This window comes from Trachemys scripta, chromosome 12 (genome assembly GCF_013100865.1).
Source record: "Trachemys scripta elegans isolate TJP31775 chromosome 12, CAS_Tse_1.0, whole genome shotgun sequence".
Classification (NCBI taxonomy): domain Eukaryota; kingdom Metazoa; phylum Chordata; order Testudines; family Emydidae; genus Trachemys; species Trachemys scripta.
In genome coordinates, this window is record NC_048309.1 from 43,745,475 (window position 1) to 43,758,952 (window position 13,478).

General features: G+C 47.1%; 1 pseudogene; it reads right to left on the reverse strand.

The window, feature by feature from the left end:
- Positions 1-6,294: 6,294 nt before the first annotated feature.
- Positions 6,295-9,669, reverse strand: LOC117885545 (annotated as a pseudogene).
- Positions 9,670-13,478: the final 3,809 nt, after the last annotated feature.

Sequence of the window (13,478 nt, forward strand, 5' to 3'; positions counted from 1 at the left end):
TGTTCCCCGGGCAGGTTCCTTGAGCCCCTGCGTAGTGCTAAAAAGACAGCTGCGTGGATGCACAGCTTACAGGGAACTTAGGGACTCCTGGCTCCCAGCCCTCTGTGACCGCATTGGTGCCAACAAGCAAAGTGTTCACTGTCCTTCACAAGCCACTCCGGTTTCAGACTAGACAAACTCACTACACCAAAGACATCACTTCCCTGGATGCGAGGGCTTTACTGAAAGCTGGTAGTTTGTCAATCCTCATGCTCACTGCAAGCCGTGTGTATGGATGGCTAACGTCCTTATCCTGGCACCTACAGTTAATTGTCTTCGGGTGACCCTCCAGCGAACCTCATGGCTTGGGGATAGCCATTCATGCAGGAGAGAGCTGGCAGCCGTCCTCCCCTCCCCACCCAGCTAGCCAGTGGTGGACTACACGGTGTGACACTGGCAGACCCAGGTAGCTGGCAGTAACTGAGAAGTAACAAACTCATAGCTGGAGACCTGACTGTTCACCTGTGTGTTTGTTTCACCCAAAATAGGGACGAGCCTTACAAGAAAGTATTTAGTGTTCAGACTCTATGAAATGCTCAGAAGTACCTCCCTGCATCGATCTCACGTGCAATCTCTGTGTTCCAGGCTATAAGGAAAGATGTACAATTTGCTTTATAACACCAAAATGTTTGGTCTGAACATGAGCACCCGGGCACTGGAATTTTCCCTCCACCCCCACCCCACACATCCAGAAGGACTATCAAAATCAGATGGGCCATCACATTAAAAAGGATTTCTGAATGGACCTCTTGCTAATGGAAAATGCTGCCTGCAAAAAAGTACTGCGGGTTTGGATGCTGAATGAAGTAAATAAAAGGAAGCCACTGGACAATTTTTTAACCAACACAGACTCTTTCCTTGATTGTGTCTTTCTGGGCATCTAGTAAAGTCTTCTCCAACAATTCCTATTCCTAGGGGAATTCTGTGCCAAAAAAAAGGGCCAAACAATTAAAATTTCTGCGGACAATATTTTAACATTTCTGCAGACAATATTTTAAAATTCTGCAAAATTTTGTATATTCTATTTGTCAAAATAAAACAATATAATCATGCCAGTTTCAATTATTTTGGTTATTTATTTCAAAATATCTGTCAGCCAGTATGTCTGTAATAATACAGAGCGGAAAAAAAAGATTCTGGTAAATTCCTTACTAAGCATATTAATATGGAACTTTTCCCCACAGGAAATACATACTGCACCAGAAGCGCTGCAGTTCTGCCTTTTGCCCACAAAAGGCCACTGTGGCAACAAGTTTCAGAGGGGTAGCCGTGTTAGTCTGTATCCACAAAAATAACAAGGATTCTGGTGGCACCTTAAAGACTAACAGATTTATTTGGGCAGAAGCTTCCGTGGGCAAAAAACCCACTTCTTCAGATGCATGGAGTGAAAATTACAGATACAGGCATAAATATTTATTGGCACATGAAGAGAAGGGAGTTACCTTACAAGTGGAGAACCAATGTTGAAGGCCAATTTAGTTACAGTGGATGTTGTCCACTCCCAGTAATTGATGAGGAGGTGTCAATATCAAGAGAGGGAAAATTGCTTTTGTAGTGAGTGAACCACTCCCAGTCCTTATTCAAGCCCAAATTGATGGTGTTAAGTTTGCAAATGAATTGTAGCTCAGCAGTTTCTCCTTGAAATCTGCTTTTGAAGTTTTTTTTGTTGAAGTATGGCTCCTTTTCAATCTGTTATTGAATGTCCAGGGAGACTGAAGTGTTCTCCTACTGGCTTTTGTATGTTACCATTCCTGATGTCTGATTTGTGTCCAATTGTCCTTTTACGTAGAGACTGTCCGGTTTGACAATGTACATGGCAGAGGGGCATTGCTGGCACATATTTAGCTGTGTTAAGCTAAATAGATGGAGCTCCTTGAGTCTATCACTGTAAGGCAGGTTTTCTAAATCATTAATCATTCTCCTGACTCTTCTTTGAGCCTCTCCAATTTATCAAAAGATCGGAAGAGCTTTTTTTTTTTTTTTTTTTTTTTTTTTTTTTCAGCCGTTGCGCCAGGACCAAATCCAGAGATAAAATAACTTCTCTGCTCCTACTCGAGATTCCCCTGTTTATGCATCCCAGCATCACACTAGCTCTTTTGGCCACACCATCGCACTGGGAGCTCTTGTTCACCTTGACCCTCACATCTTTTGCGGAGTCCCTACTTCGCAGGAGACAGTCTGTAAATATGGCCGACCTTCTTTGTTCCTAGATGTATACATTGACATTTAGCCATGTTAAAATGCATATTGTTTGCCTGAACCCAGAGTACCAAACTATTCAGATCACTCTGTGTCAGTTCCCTGTCCTCTGCATTATTTGTCACTCCTCCAATTTTTGAGTCATCTGCAAATGTTATCAGTGATGATTTTATGTTTTCTTCCAGGGTATTGATAAAAATAGTAAATTGCATAGGACAAGAACCAATCCCTCATCCCACAAAAAACATGCCCATTTGATGATTACTGCACATTCTCAATTACATTTTGAGACCTACTGTTTAATCCAGATTTTAATCCATGTCGTGTGTGCCATGGTAATCTTATATACTTCTAGTTTTTTAATCAACATGTGTGGTATCAAGTCAAATGCCTTCCAGAATTGTAAGAATATACCATCAACACTGTTACCTTTATCAACCAAACCAAAGTTGGAATCTGATGAAAAGGAGACAAGGTCTGTGGAGGGATATCTTTTATTGGGCCAACTACTGTTGGTGAGAGAGACAGGTTTTTGAAATAACACAGTGCTCTTCTTTGGGTCTGGGAAAGGTTCTCAGTGTGTCACAACTAAGTACGAGGTGGAACAGGTTGTTTAGCATAGGTACTTAGCACATATTTCTCTCCATGCTCGTCATCAGAAGCAAGCTCTACACAGAGCAGGACCCACCAACTCAAAGTAGCACCAGACCCTGCCAGAATAAAACCTGCAGACACATCTCCACTGCTATGATGGCCAACATCCCCTCCCCGCAACACACCTTTCTAGATTCTCAGGTCCTACACATGCCCATCACAACATGTGGTGTACCTCAACCAGTGTACTAAATGCTCCAATAACAATGAGGTGGGAGAAATGAGACAACCATGTCAAATGAGCTCACACAGAAAAATGTTGAAAGACAAAAACACCTTAACACCCGGGGATGAACACTTTTCACAAAATGATCACTCCATAGCTGACCTCTTGGTACTCATCCTCAAAGGAAACCTGCATAACCGTTGCTAGATACTAAAAAAAAATGAAGTGAATAGAGACACTGGATTAATGGCTTATTACAACAATCTGTAACCCACCAAACCCCCTTCCCCACACCTTTTTCTTCCTCTTGCCCCACCATGACTGGAGAGATGTGAACAGGCTACTTCACCTTGAATGATCCCTTGAAATATGTGTTAACTTCTTATGCTAAACAATCTGTTCCACCTTGCATTGAGCTGTGACACACAGAGGACCTTTCCTGGACCTGAAGAGCTCCGTGTAAGCTCCAAAACTTGTCTCTCTCACTAAGAGAAATTGATGCAATGGAATATCACCTCACCCACCTTGTCTCTGAAATATCCCATGGCTACAACAAATATATATATAAATATATATGCGCACACACACATATATAAAGATATAAAGTTAAACAATGGCCAAGCTGTACACCCATTGGGACAGTAGGTGGCACTTTTGTCACAACTGTTGAATTCCTGCTGGGTCTGTATCTCTAGGCGACAGGGAACAGGGTAGCAACAAATCCTTTCTGCAGCATTCAGAGGCCATGAGGGGCAGATATGGGGTAAACACCAGCTAGAGCAATTCCTGTCAGATGCAGACAGGAATCCAGACAGACCGACACGGAGGCTACTTCATCAAGCTTTTTATTGCACCAAAAGGGGCAGGTGCTGGGTGGAAAGAAGAGGTTCACAAGGGGTTTTGCAGGAGTGTTGTGGAACCAATGTGAACTGAGCGAAAGTTTCATGCACAGGGCAAAATGATGGTCCAGATCAGGATAAGTAGGAACTGAAAAGGTCATATATGGGTAGGGCCCTACAAATTTCATGGCCATGAGAAACACATCACGGACTGTGAAATAAGCCCTTCCCCATGAAATCCGATATCTCCTTGCTCCTAGGTGCTCCCCAGCAAAAGGGGGTTCCTAGCTCCGACTGGGCAGAGCAGGAACAGGAATTGTCCTTCCCCACACACTGCTCTGAGGGTGGGAGTGGGAGACCAGACCAGATCCACCTCCACCTCTTGGAATCTCCTGTGGCTGCAGGAAGCTCTGCTGTTTTTGCCTTCAGAGTCCAGCACAGAAGAGAGGGTAGAAATCCCATGACCCCCCTACAACAGATTTGCAACACCCCTCCCACACACACAATCTCATTTTAGGTCGGTACCCCACATTTACAACACTCATGAAATTTCAGGTTTAAACAGCTGAAAACATGAAATTTACCATCTGTGGCCGTGAAATTGGTCACAATGGACTGTGAATTTCGTAGGCCCCCTACATATGGGACCTGTCCCCTGTAGAGGATACCAGCTCTGATCCGACCCCAGGAAGGGGATGGGATGCTGCACTCCATATGTGTTATGAAAATATGCGTATGAATAAGAATATGACATAACTGGAATATGCTTTATGTAAAACACCTCTTGTAACCTATAATTGAAAATGGTACAATGTACTGAATTTGATTTTCCTATTTGTATGCATCTATCATTCTTATAGTTGAAATTAGAAATATGAGGTATGAACTTGTATTACTGATGTAATCATACCAGGTGAGGGTCGTCAATGGTGCATTAGGAACTTGATGGTTCCCATTTACCAAAACAATTGGTTGCAAATGACCTTGTTTACCTGCAAGCCTTCCTGTGTAGGTGTGGGCTAGCCCATTGGTAATAAAAACTGGGGTCTTACAGGGACATGTGACCATGTCACCTGACACTGGAATCCATCTTAAACCTTGTACTTTTCCAGGGGAAGTTGGGGAGGGGGTCAAACGACTCCTGCCTTTTCACCACATCTATATGTAACCCTGAGGCAGTGAGACCACTAGAGGGAGAGTGAAGTCTGGCTTCTCTACAGCCTTAATTAAGTCCTGGTTGGCTTTTAGCTCATGAGGTAGAGACTCAGGGCTTTAGCCCCAAATGTGCCAGCTTCAATCCCACTTGCTGATGACCTGGGTCTGTCTGCCTTGCATACATAAGGCGGTGGAGCAGAACAAAGGGGGATACCAGTTGTGAGGAAAACCCTGCTTACCACCTAAAATGTCTGCTGGAACTAACAAAGACTGAATCAGGGGAAGGATTAGGTCCAGACTAGGAATGATTCTAGTCTGTAAAAGAAGATTATTGGAACATTTTTGAGGGTGAGATATTACATGTAATCAGTTTCTTAGTGTAATAAGCATAGCCTTGCATGTTTGTTTTATTTTGCTTTGTGATTTACTGTCTATTAATACTTAAAACCACTTAAATCCTACTTTTTATACTTAATAAAATCACTTTTGTTTATTAATAAACCCAGTGTAAGTAATTGTTACTGGGGTGGGGGAAACAACTGTGGATATCTCTCTTTCAGTGATAAAGAGGGTGGACACTTATGAGTTTACACTGTATAAGCTTTATACAGAGTAAAATGGATTTATGTGGGGTTCAGGCTCCCAAAAAGGCTGTATACTGGGTGCTCAGTATGACCCTGTTAACTGAGAAGCCCCAGAGCTGAGTGAATCTCAGTGTCTGAGGAACTACTGAGGGGTGCGGCCCAATCTCTGCGTCTTGCTGGAGCTGAACTGGAGAGTCTAGCTCAGCAAGAGCGAGTTGAGGGGTGCCCATTCTGGCAAGGGGGTTATTCTGGTATCCCAGCACATCAAGGGATAGTCTCAAGGGGGTCTCTGTGACTGAGCCTGTCAGGGGGTGACCGACTGGGGTGGAATGGGAATAGGGCCTTTCCCCTCTGAGGTGCGCCAGCTCCAATACACACCTTTATTTTTTTTTTTTTTGCCCCATCCTATAGGATTTAATAGAGAGAATCTGATTCCTGCTCCAGAATGCCATAGCATAGTCCAAAAAATCCCAGAGACACACAGGGGTTTTATCCCAACATCTACAAACTGCTTCCCCCACCCCCAATCCATTCTGATACCAATCAATTCATACCATTTTTCTAAGAGTAATGAAGATAATCTGCATTTCACAACCAAAGCCTAGTTAGCCAATGGCTGGTCTAGCCAGGTAAAGACCCAGCAAAATGGGTGTCTCCTTTAATGCTGGTTCTGCACAATGTTCTGGATCCAGGAGATGAATTTGGAGAGCCTTATGAACACACTTGGTTTGTAGAAATTCACAGCGTATGAAGCGATGCCCTGGACTACTCCTTCACATACCAAGGGGTCACCAGAATCACCCTGGGATTGAGAATAACCAGAATTACATTTTGAACATCTCTAGCACCACTTTTCATCTGTAGATCTGATTGCATCAGAGTAGAGAAGGTTTAAATATTTCACAAGAAATATCTTTTGTGTAAAGAAAACAGCCTTTCTTAAACTTTGGCAACTTCAGGAAAAATGTTTGCTGTGTTGAAGTGTTTCCTTTTTTGTTTGAGTCGCACTAGTAGGGTTGGGAAGACTCTGGTAGAGTTGGGTTTGGGTTGGGTAGGATTTTAAATGTGTAGAATTTAAGACAGGTTGAGGTTGTGTTGGGTAGAATTGGGTAGGGTTTGAATTGGATGGATGTGGGTAGGGATGAGTCTGGACAGAATTTAGTAGGATGGGGGAATGTTGGGTAGAGCTGGATAGGACAGTAGTTAAATTAAGTAGCGATTGGGTAGTGTTGGGTAGACTTGGAGTTGGGGAGAGTTGTGCAGGATGGCGTTAAGTTTGATAGAGTTAGGATTGTGTTGCATGGGGTTTGAGTTTGAGGAAGGGTTGGGTACAGTTGTGCTGGGTATTGTTTGAGCTTTAGCTAGCATTAGGTTGGGCTGTGTTGGGTTGGGGTAGGATTGTTAGGGTTGTGTTGAGTGGGGTTTGAGTTTGGGTAGGTTTAGAAAGGGTTTTTTAGAGTGGGGTTTGAATTTGGGGTAGAGTTGGCAGGATTGTATTGGCCAGGGTTTGAGTTTCGGGTAGGGTTAGCAGGTTTGTGTTGGGGCGCGGGGTGTTGAGTTTGAGATAGAGTTGTTTAGGGTGGGTTTTGACATTGGAGTAGAGCTGGTACAGTTGTATTGTCCATAGCTTGAGTTACGATAGGATTGATAGGGTTGTGTTGGGGAATGGGGGGGGTTGAGTTTGGGGTAGAGTTGGTAGGGTTGTGTTGGCCCAGGTTTGTTTGGGGTGGGTTTGGGTAGGGTTGGGGCAGGGATTGAGATTGAGGTAGAGGTGGTAGCGTTGTGTTGAATGGGGTTTGAGATGAAGGAACCTCAGTAACCAGGTGTAATAAAGGATCTTTCTCAAGCTAGTAGGAGCTGTGCTGAGCTGGTCTCACCATTGCCTTACCCCTCTGGGCCAATCTGATGTCTGCATCAACACCGCGTCTCCTGAGCTGGGCTAGGTTGTATCACTGCACACTTAGATACTTAGCCCAGGAAAGTATCTCCCCATTTCCTCCCAGTAGTGGCCTCCTGGAACCACGGAGCCTCCAGGTCAGCAGGATACTTACCCGATAAGGTAATTTCTCAAAGCCAGGCTTCCATACACACAGCATCATTGAGGGGTTGTATCCGGGATACAGCTCGCACATGTCGTTCTTAATGACCTCCAGGTCCACCTCCCGGAGCATGTCAGTTCTTCAGTTCCGGCCAGTCCGACCCCATCCGGCCACCCTGCAGGTGGATCCTGGCCTCACCCAGCTCTCGGTCTTTGGCAGGGGGGATGAGCTGCACCCAGTTATTCCACACTGCGCTGTGTGACATCTGCCATAGACAGGAGGGAAAAGAGGGATCTAGATCAGCACAGGGATTGGAGCTGAGAGAAGCCAACACATCCCAGCCTAGGAAAATGGAGTGTATACTGTATGAGTGCGAGGTCATGGGGATGGAGTGATGGGATGGGGGCGGTGCCTGTAGCATTGTGATGTCACTGGGGGCAGGGTGATGGGATGAGTGTGGTACCTTCAGCAGCATGATATCATTGTTAAGGGTCTTCTTGTCATATTGCAGGTGGGGGACCCAGCAGCGCACAGGGATTTTCTGTTGGCTCCGTTATGGTTTACTAGTGTTATGTGCTCCCAGAGTGACAGTGATCTCACTGAAAAAGCAAAAAATTATATGTGGGACATCAGGGGCAGGAGCGTATGTGAGGTGGGGGATGGGAACATGTGGGTCTCACTCATGGACAGTGACTTAGGGCAGCCTGGGCCTCGAAGGCCAAGATCTTGGACTCTTCTGCTGGTCTAGAAAATGTATATACCACTGTACACTCTGCCAGCTGCGATCTGGCCCAGGGCTGGGGACTGGCTAGCTCGGGAGGGTGGGGGGTGGGAAATAGGAAAGGGGCCTTTCCCCTCTAGGGGTTGCCAGCTGCAGCACAAACACCTTCCAAGAGACATTGGCCTGCCAGCCTATGACACCACCAGCCGCTTTTGCTGTTCCCTGAGCTCCTTCACTCCTTGTTCTCCTCCCAGCCCCTAGGTCCCAGCTCCCCTGCACCCCGGTGACCTCTGTTCCTGGCTAGATCCACACCGGGGTATATACCTAGCTCCCCAGAGCCCTACATTGCTGTCCTAGGGTTGTGAGCCCCTCCCTGCCCCAATCTGGGCAATGGGCCAGACCAGCTGGGGTCAATGGCCTTAGCTCCATTGACTTACCCAGTGTTGGATCTAGACCATGGTTTGCAGAGGCCCCTAGGGACACGCTGACACCTCCTGTGCAAATCTCCCTGGGCTCTGCTCTCCCAACCTGTCGTACTAACTGCTCCTTCCTTGCAACCTACAACAGCGCCAGAGCTCCCGGCTCCCCATCACCTGCTAACCCTGGACTGCCCCGACATCCCCAGCACAGAGGCGCTTACTCTCCCTTGCAGTGAGCGGCCGTCAGCACAAAATTTGGCTTCGCCAGGAACCCTCCACATTTCTTTTTACCCAGTCCATGTTGTATTTCCAGATAGGCCATATAGCATCTGGAGTGGACCTTTGCTTCCTGGCCCTTGATGATCTCACCTGCGGGGGAGACCAGGTTTTACAAAGATCCCCATCATCTCCTTGGGCAGGGCTGGGACCGAGCTCCCCATCCCGAAGGGGAGTCCACACAACCTCAACCCCACCCCCTGTGATGCTCTCCTTGAGGGATCCCTGTGCTTGGAACCCTGCCCCATCCTCAGCTCTGCCCCAGACTGGACACCCCAAGGGGACTGGAGCAGGGGTGAAAGTAACTTAAAGAATTTACCGGTACGCCGGAGTCCTCTCGGGGGCGTGGCCTCAACCGGAAGAGATGGGGCCAGCTCTGGCGGGGATTTAAAGGGCCCAGGGCTCCCCACAGCGGCTGTAGTCCTGGGCCCTTTAAATCCCCGCTGCGGAAGCTGGTCCACTCCGGCACGGTGTACTGGCTTACTTTCACCTCTGGACTGGAGGATAAATCTAAAGCTCTCACCTCCCTGGGTGGAGAATCGATACCAAATGTACTGGGAGTTGGTCAGTAATCGCATTGCCTTAACTTAATGGCTTTGGGGGTGAGGTCACCCCAAATTAAGCCAGGTAGCCTCCAGACAGGCACTGACAGGTCCCTTGTGGATACTTCTTCTTCATCAGCCAATGGTGACCAGCCAGGGCTGTGCCAAGACTGATCCATGAAATGTTTGGTCCAATGGGAAATTGTGGTTTTTACAAATGACATTTGTTCTCAGAAAGCCTCTTCTCGAACCTGCCTGAATTATTGTGGGGAAACTGATTATTTCCCTCTAGTTGTGGGTGATATAGAGATGAACATTTTTAGGTTTTGGTCACTGTAAAAGAAACACTTTGGGCATTTTTCTCAAGGAAAAAAAGATTTTGTGATCAGCTGTGAAGATGTCTCCACCCAGGTGGGTGGGTGTGTTGCAAAATCCCAACTTTAACAAATTATACTTAGACCAAGATAAGGGCCCCCCATTGTGCCAGGCACTGCACTGACACACAAACCCTTCCCCAAACAGCATCCAGACCTAGGCAGAATCATGCTTCACATTGTACTGATGGGGAAACTGAGGCCCAGGGAGATTCTTTGCAAACCTGCCTAAGGGATTTGGATGCCCATCAGTGATTCCATGGAAGTCTCTACCCACAGGGATCCTGGGCAGAGCTGGGAACTGGTCCCAGATTTTTTGGGTCCTAGCCCTGTGCCTTAGCTGGCCTTAGCTGGTCTGGGGCACAGACTGGCAGAAGGGACCCAAAGGACCCTATGGGGGCTTGGTCACCCATTCCCTTGGGCTGGTCTGAGAGCCCCAGCTGCATTCAGGGTTGGATTTGCACTTTGGGCACCCCTAGGAGCAGGCGTTCGGAACCCCCCTGTTGACGTCACTAGGCATAGCTATCAGGTAACTCGGGGGAGTGGAAGGCCATAAGTGCCGATGAAACTCTCCTGCTTTGGGTCTAAGTGAGCCACAGTGACTCCATCTTGTGGACTTTCACCTATCTACATGCTAACAGCCTATGCTGAAGCAGAATATTCAATGGTCAGCTTTTTCTAGCAGACAGCTGTAGTTTTGCTCTNTGCTGAAGCAGAATATTCAATGGTCAGCTTTTTCTAGCAGACAGCTGCAGTTTTGCTCTCACTAACAGAAACGGTAGTGATAATGCGGGGGCAAAGGGGGAGGGAAAGGCCTAGTGCGTAGAGTTTGCAAGGCCAAAGATAAGCATGTGAACGGGAATGTTTCTAACATGCACAATATGTACCTGCTGTAACTGCTATCGGGTAGGGAGGGGTATGAGGGAGAAACCAGAACAAAAGGCTTACTGAAAACAGCTTGGAATATAAAAGGGAAAACTTGCTTGTATGTGCTGTGCTTGATTTGAAAAGTGCCTGTCTCCCTGCACCACTTTGAGATCTCAAATAAAATTTGTTTGCTTCTCCACCCTGGTGTGTCTATTGGTGCGGTGCACACCGGGCAACAAACCCTGTTGCCCCCTCGGGGCCCTCTAGGCCGGCAACAGTTTTGGCACCCAACATGTGGGGCTCGAGGCTGAAATTTAGCCTTGCCCGGATCCCTTCTGGTGGCCGACGGATTACGGCGATGACCAACGCCCAGCGCACACCGGTGACTTCATCGGGGGCCTCGGCTGAGATGTGGTGTGATTGACCCCAGAGGGCACAATGGTGCAACATGCTTGAGTAGTGGAGAAGCAATTGGGGGTGACGGTGAGGAACAGGACCCTTGGATAAGGTAGGAACAGTCCAGTGGGGACTTTACCTGTTTTGACCTGGGGACGCCCAGTGTCTCCCTAGAGTATGGGGCAGGGGCAGAGTACTGCCGGCAGGGCACAGTGTACGCCCTTAGAATGCATCCTAGCAAATTGGGATGTGTTTGGGTCAGATTCGATGCTTAGAAGTAAATTGAAAAGATTCTGTACAGTTGACTGGCCTCAGTACCAGCTAGAGTGCCAGGAAAGGTGGCCACCGGAAGGATCACTTAATTACAACACAATCCTTCAGTTACTTTTGTTTTGTCAGCGAACAGGTAAATGGAATGAACATCTCTATGCGTATACGTTTATGATGTTAAGAAATAGGACTGATATTTTGCACAAGTGCCATTTGACTCCGACAGACTCGGTAGGAACTGCTGCTAATCCCCAGAACCCTCCCACAGTTGTAATGGCAGAATCGGTGTCCCCTTCGGCTCCAGCACCCCCACTCTAGAGAGTACCCCCTCGGTGGGATTGTATCCGTTGATTACTGAGAATGTGGTAGCCCGTCCAGGAACAAAGGATCGTGCAGCCCAGATTGTGCCAGTGTATTCTCATGTTCCTTTTAACCCAGTGCACCTAGCTGCCTTTAAGGCAGAAGCAGGGGAATTCTCAACTAATCCAAATCGGTTTATTTCAATCTTTCAAGGGTGTCTAGCAAACCATAAGCCTGACTGGGATGATTGCAATATACTGATGAGAACCTTGTTGCCTGAGGTGCAGCGGAATCAGGTTATAGCCAAGGCTAGGGAGGAGGCACAGAGAAGGCATTTAAGCTTTTAAAAAGGAAAAGCTATTGGACACCAGAGGTTGTACCGAGTGGAATCCTCAAAAGTGGGTGTGCTCGTCCTGGTTTGTTGCTTCAAAGCTCTGTATAGAAGTTATGTTACTGAAAGTGTGTATAATGGCAATGTGTATGTGTTCATTGTTGGGAAAAGGTGTATGAGTGAAGAGTGGAAGGTTCCTTTGTAAGTTAAAAGAAGCCAAGAAAGGGAGAAGGAAAAAGAACAGAATGAGTTAACTGGAAAATATAGCTAGCAAGCTCAGTCCAAAGATAAGATGCTGGCCTCATCCAAGGACATTGTTCACAGCTAAGACTTGGCTGACGGCCAAGAAAAGGGGGGCCTGAATGTGCCCAAGCAACTATGAGATCTGAAAAATACTGCCAGGCATAATGAGGACAATGGAAGGGTTAAAAAGCAGCTTTGCTGGACAGTATTGGCCCAGGGATTTAAAAATCTTGAAAAGGAAGCTGATGGAAGCCCCAGCCCTGGGTCTGCCGGATCTATCTAAGCCGTTCCAACTGTATGTGCGTGAAAAGAAAGGGGTAGCCCTGGGAGTGCTTACTCAGTTACTAGGCACCTGGAAACGTCCCGTGGCATATTTCTCTAAACAATTGGATCAAGTTGCAAAGGGATGGCCAGCATGCTTGAGGGCGGTTGCAGCCACTGCCCTAGTGCTTTGGTGAAGCTGAAAAACTGACACTGGGAGGAACTGTGCAAGTGTATATTCCCCATATGGTTCAAGCCCTGCTGGACACTAAGGGTGGTCTCTGGCTCACACAGGCTCGGGTTGCTTGGTACCAGGCAAAGCTGTTAGAGAATCCTGAAGTTACCCTGCAAACCTGTCCCTCCCTTAATCCAGCTACCCTGCTACCAGAGACAGAAAAGCAGGAACATGACTGTCTGGAAATCATAGATACACAATACTCCAGCCGCCCAGATTTAAAAGATCAGCCACTCCCAAATGCTGACTTGGAATGGTATACCGATGGCAGTAGTGCCATTGTGGATGGGCAAAGGAGGGCAGGTTATGCTGTTGTGACACTTCATGATACCGTGGAAGCTGAGAGTTTACCTGCTGGGGCATCTGCCCAACTTGCTGAACTAGTGGCCCTGACTCGTGCACTCGAGCTGGCAAAAGACAAACGGGTTAATATCTTTACTGACTCAAAGTATGCTTTTGGGGTATTGCATGCTCATGCTGGTCTGTGGAAGCAAAGGGGAATGCTAACAGCCCAAGGTCCCCCGGTTAAGCATGGGTCTCAAATTCTCCGGCTGTTAGAAGCAGTACA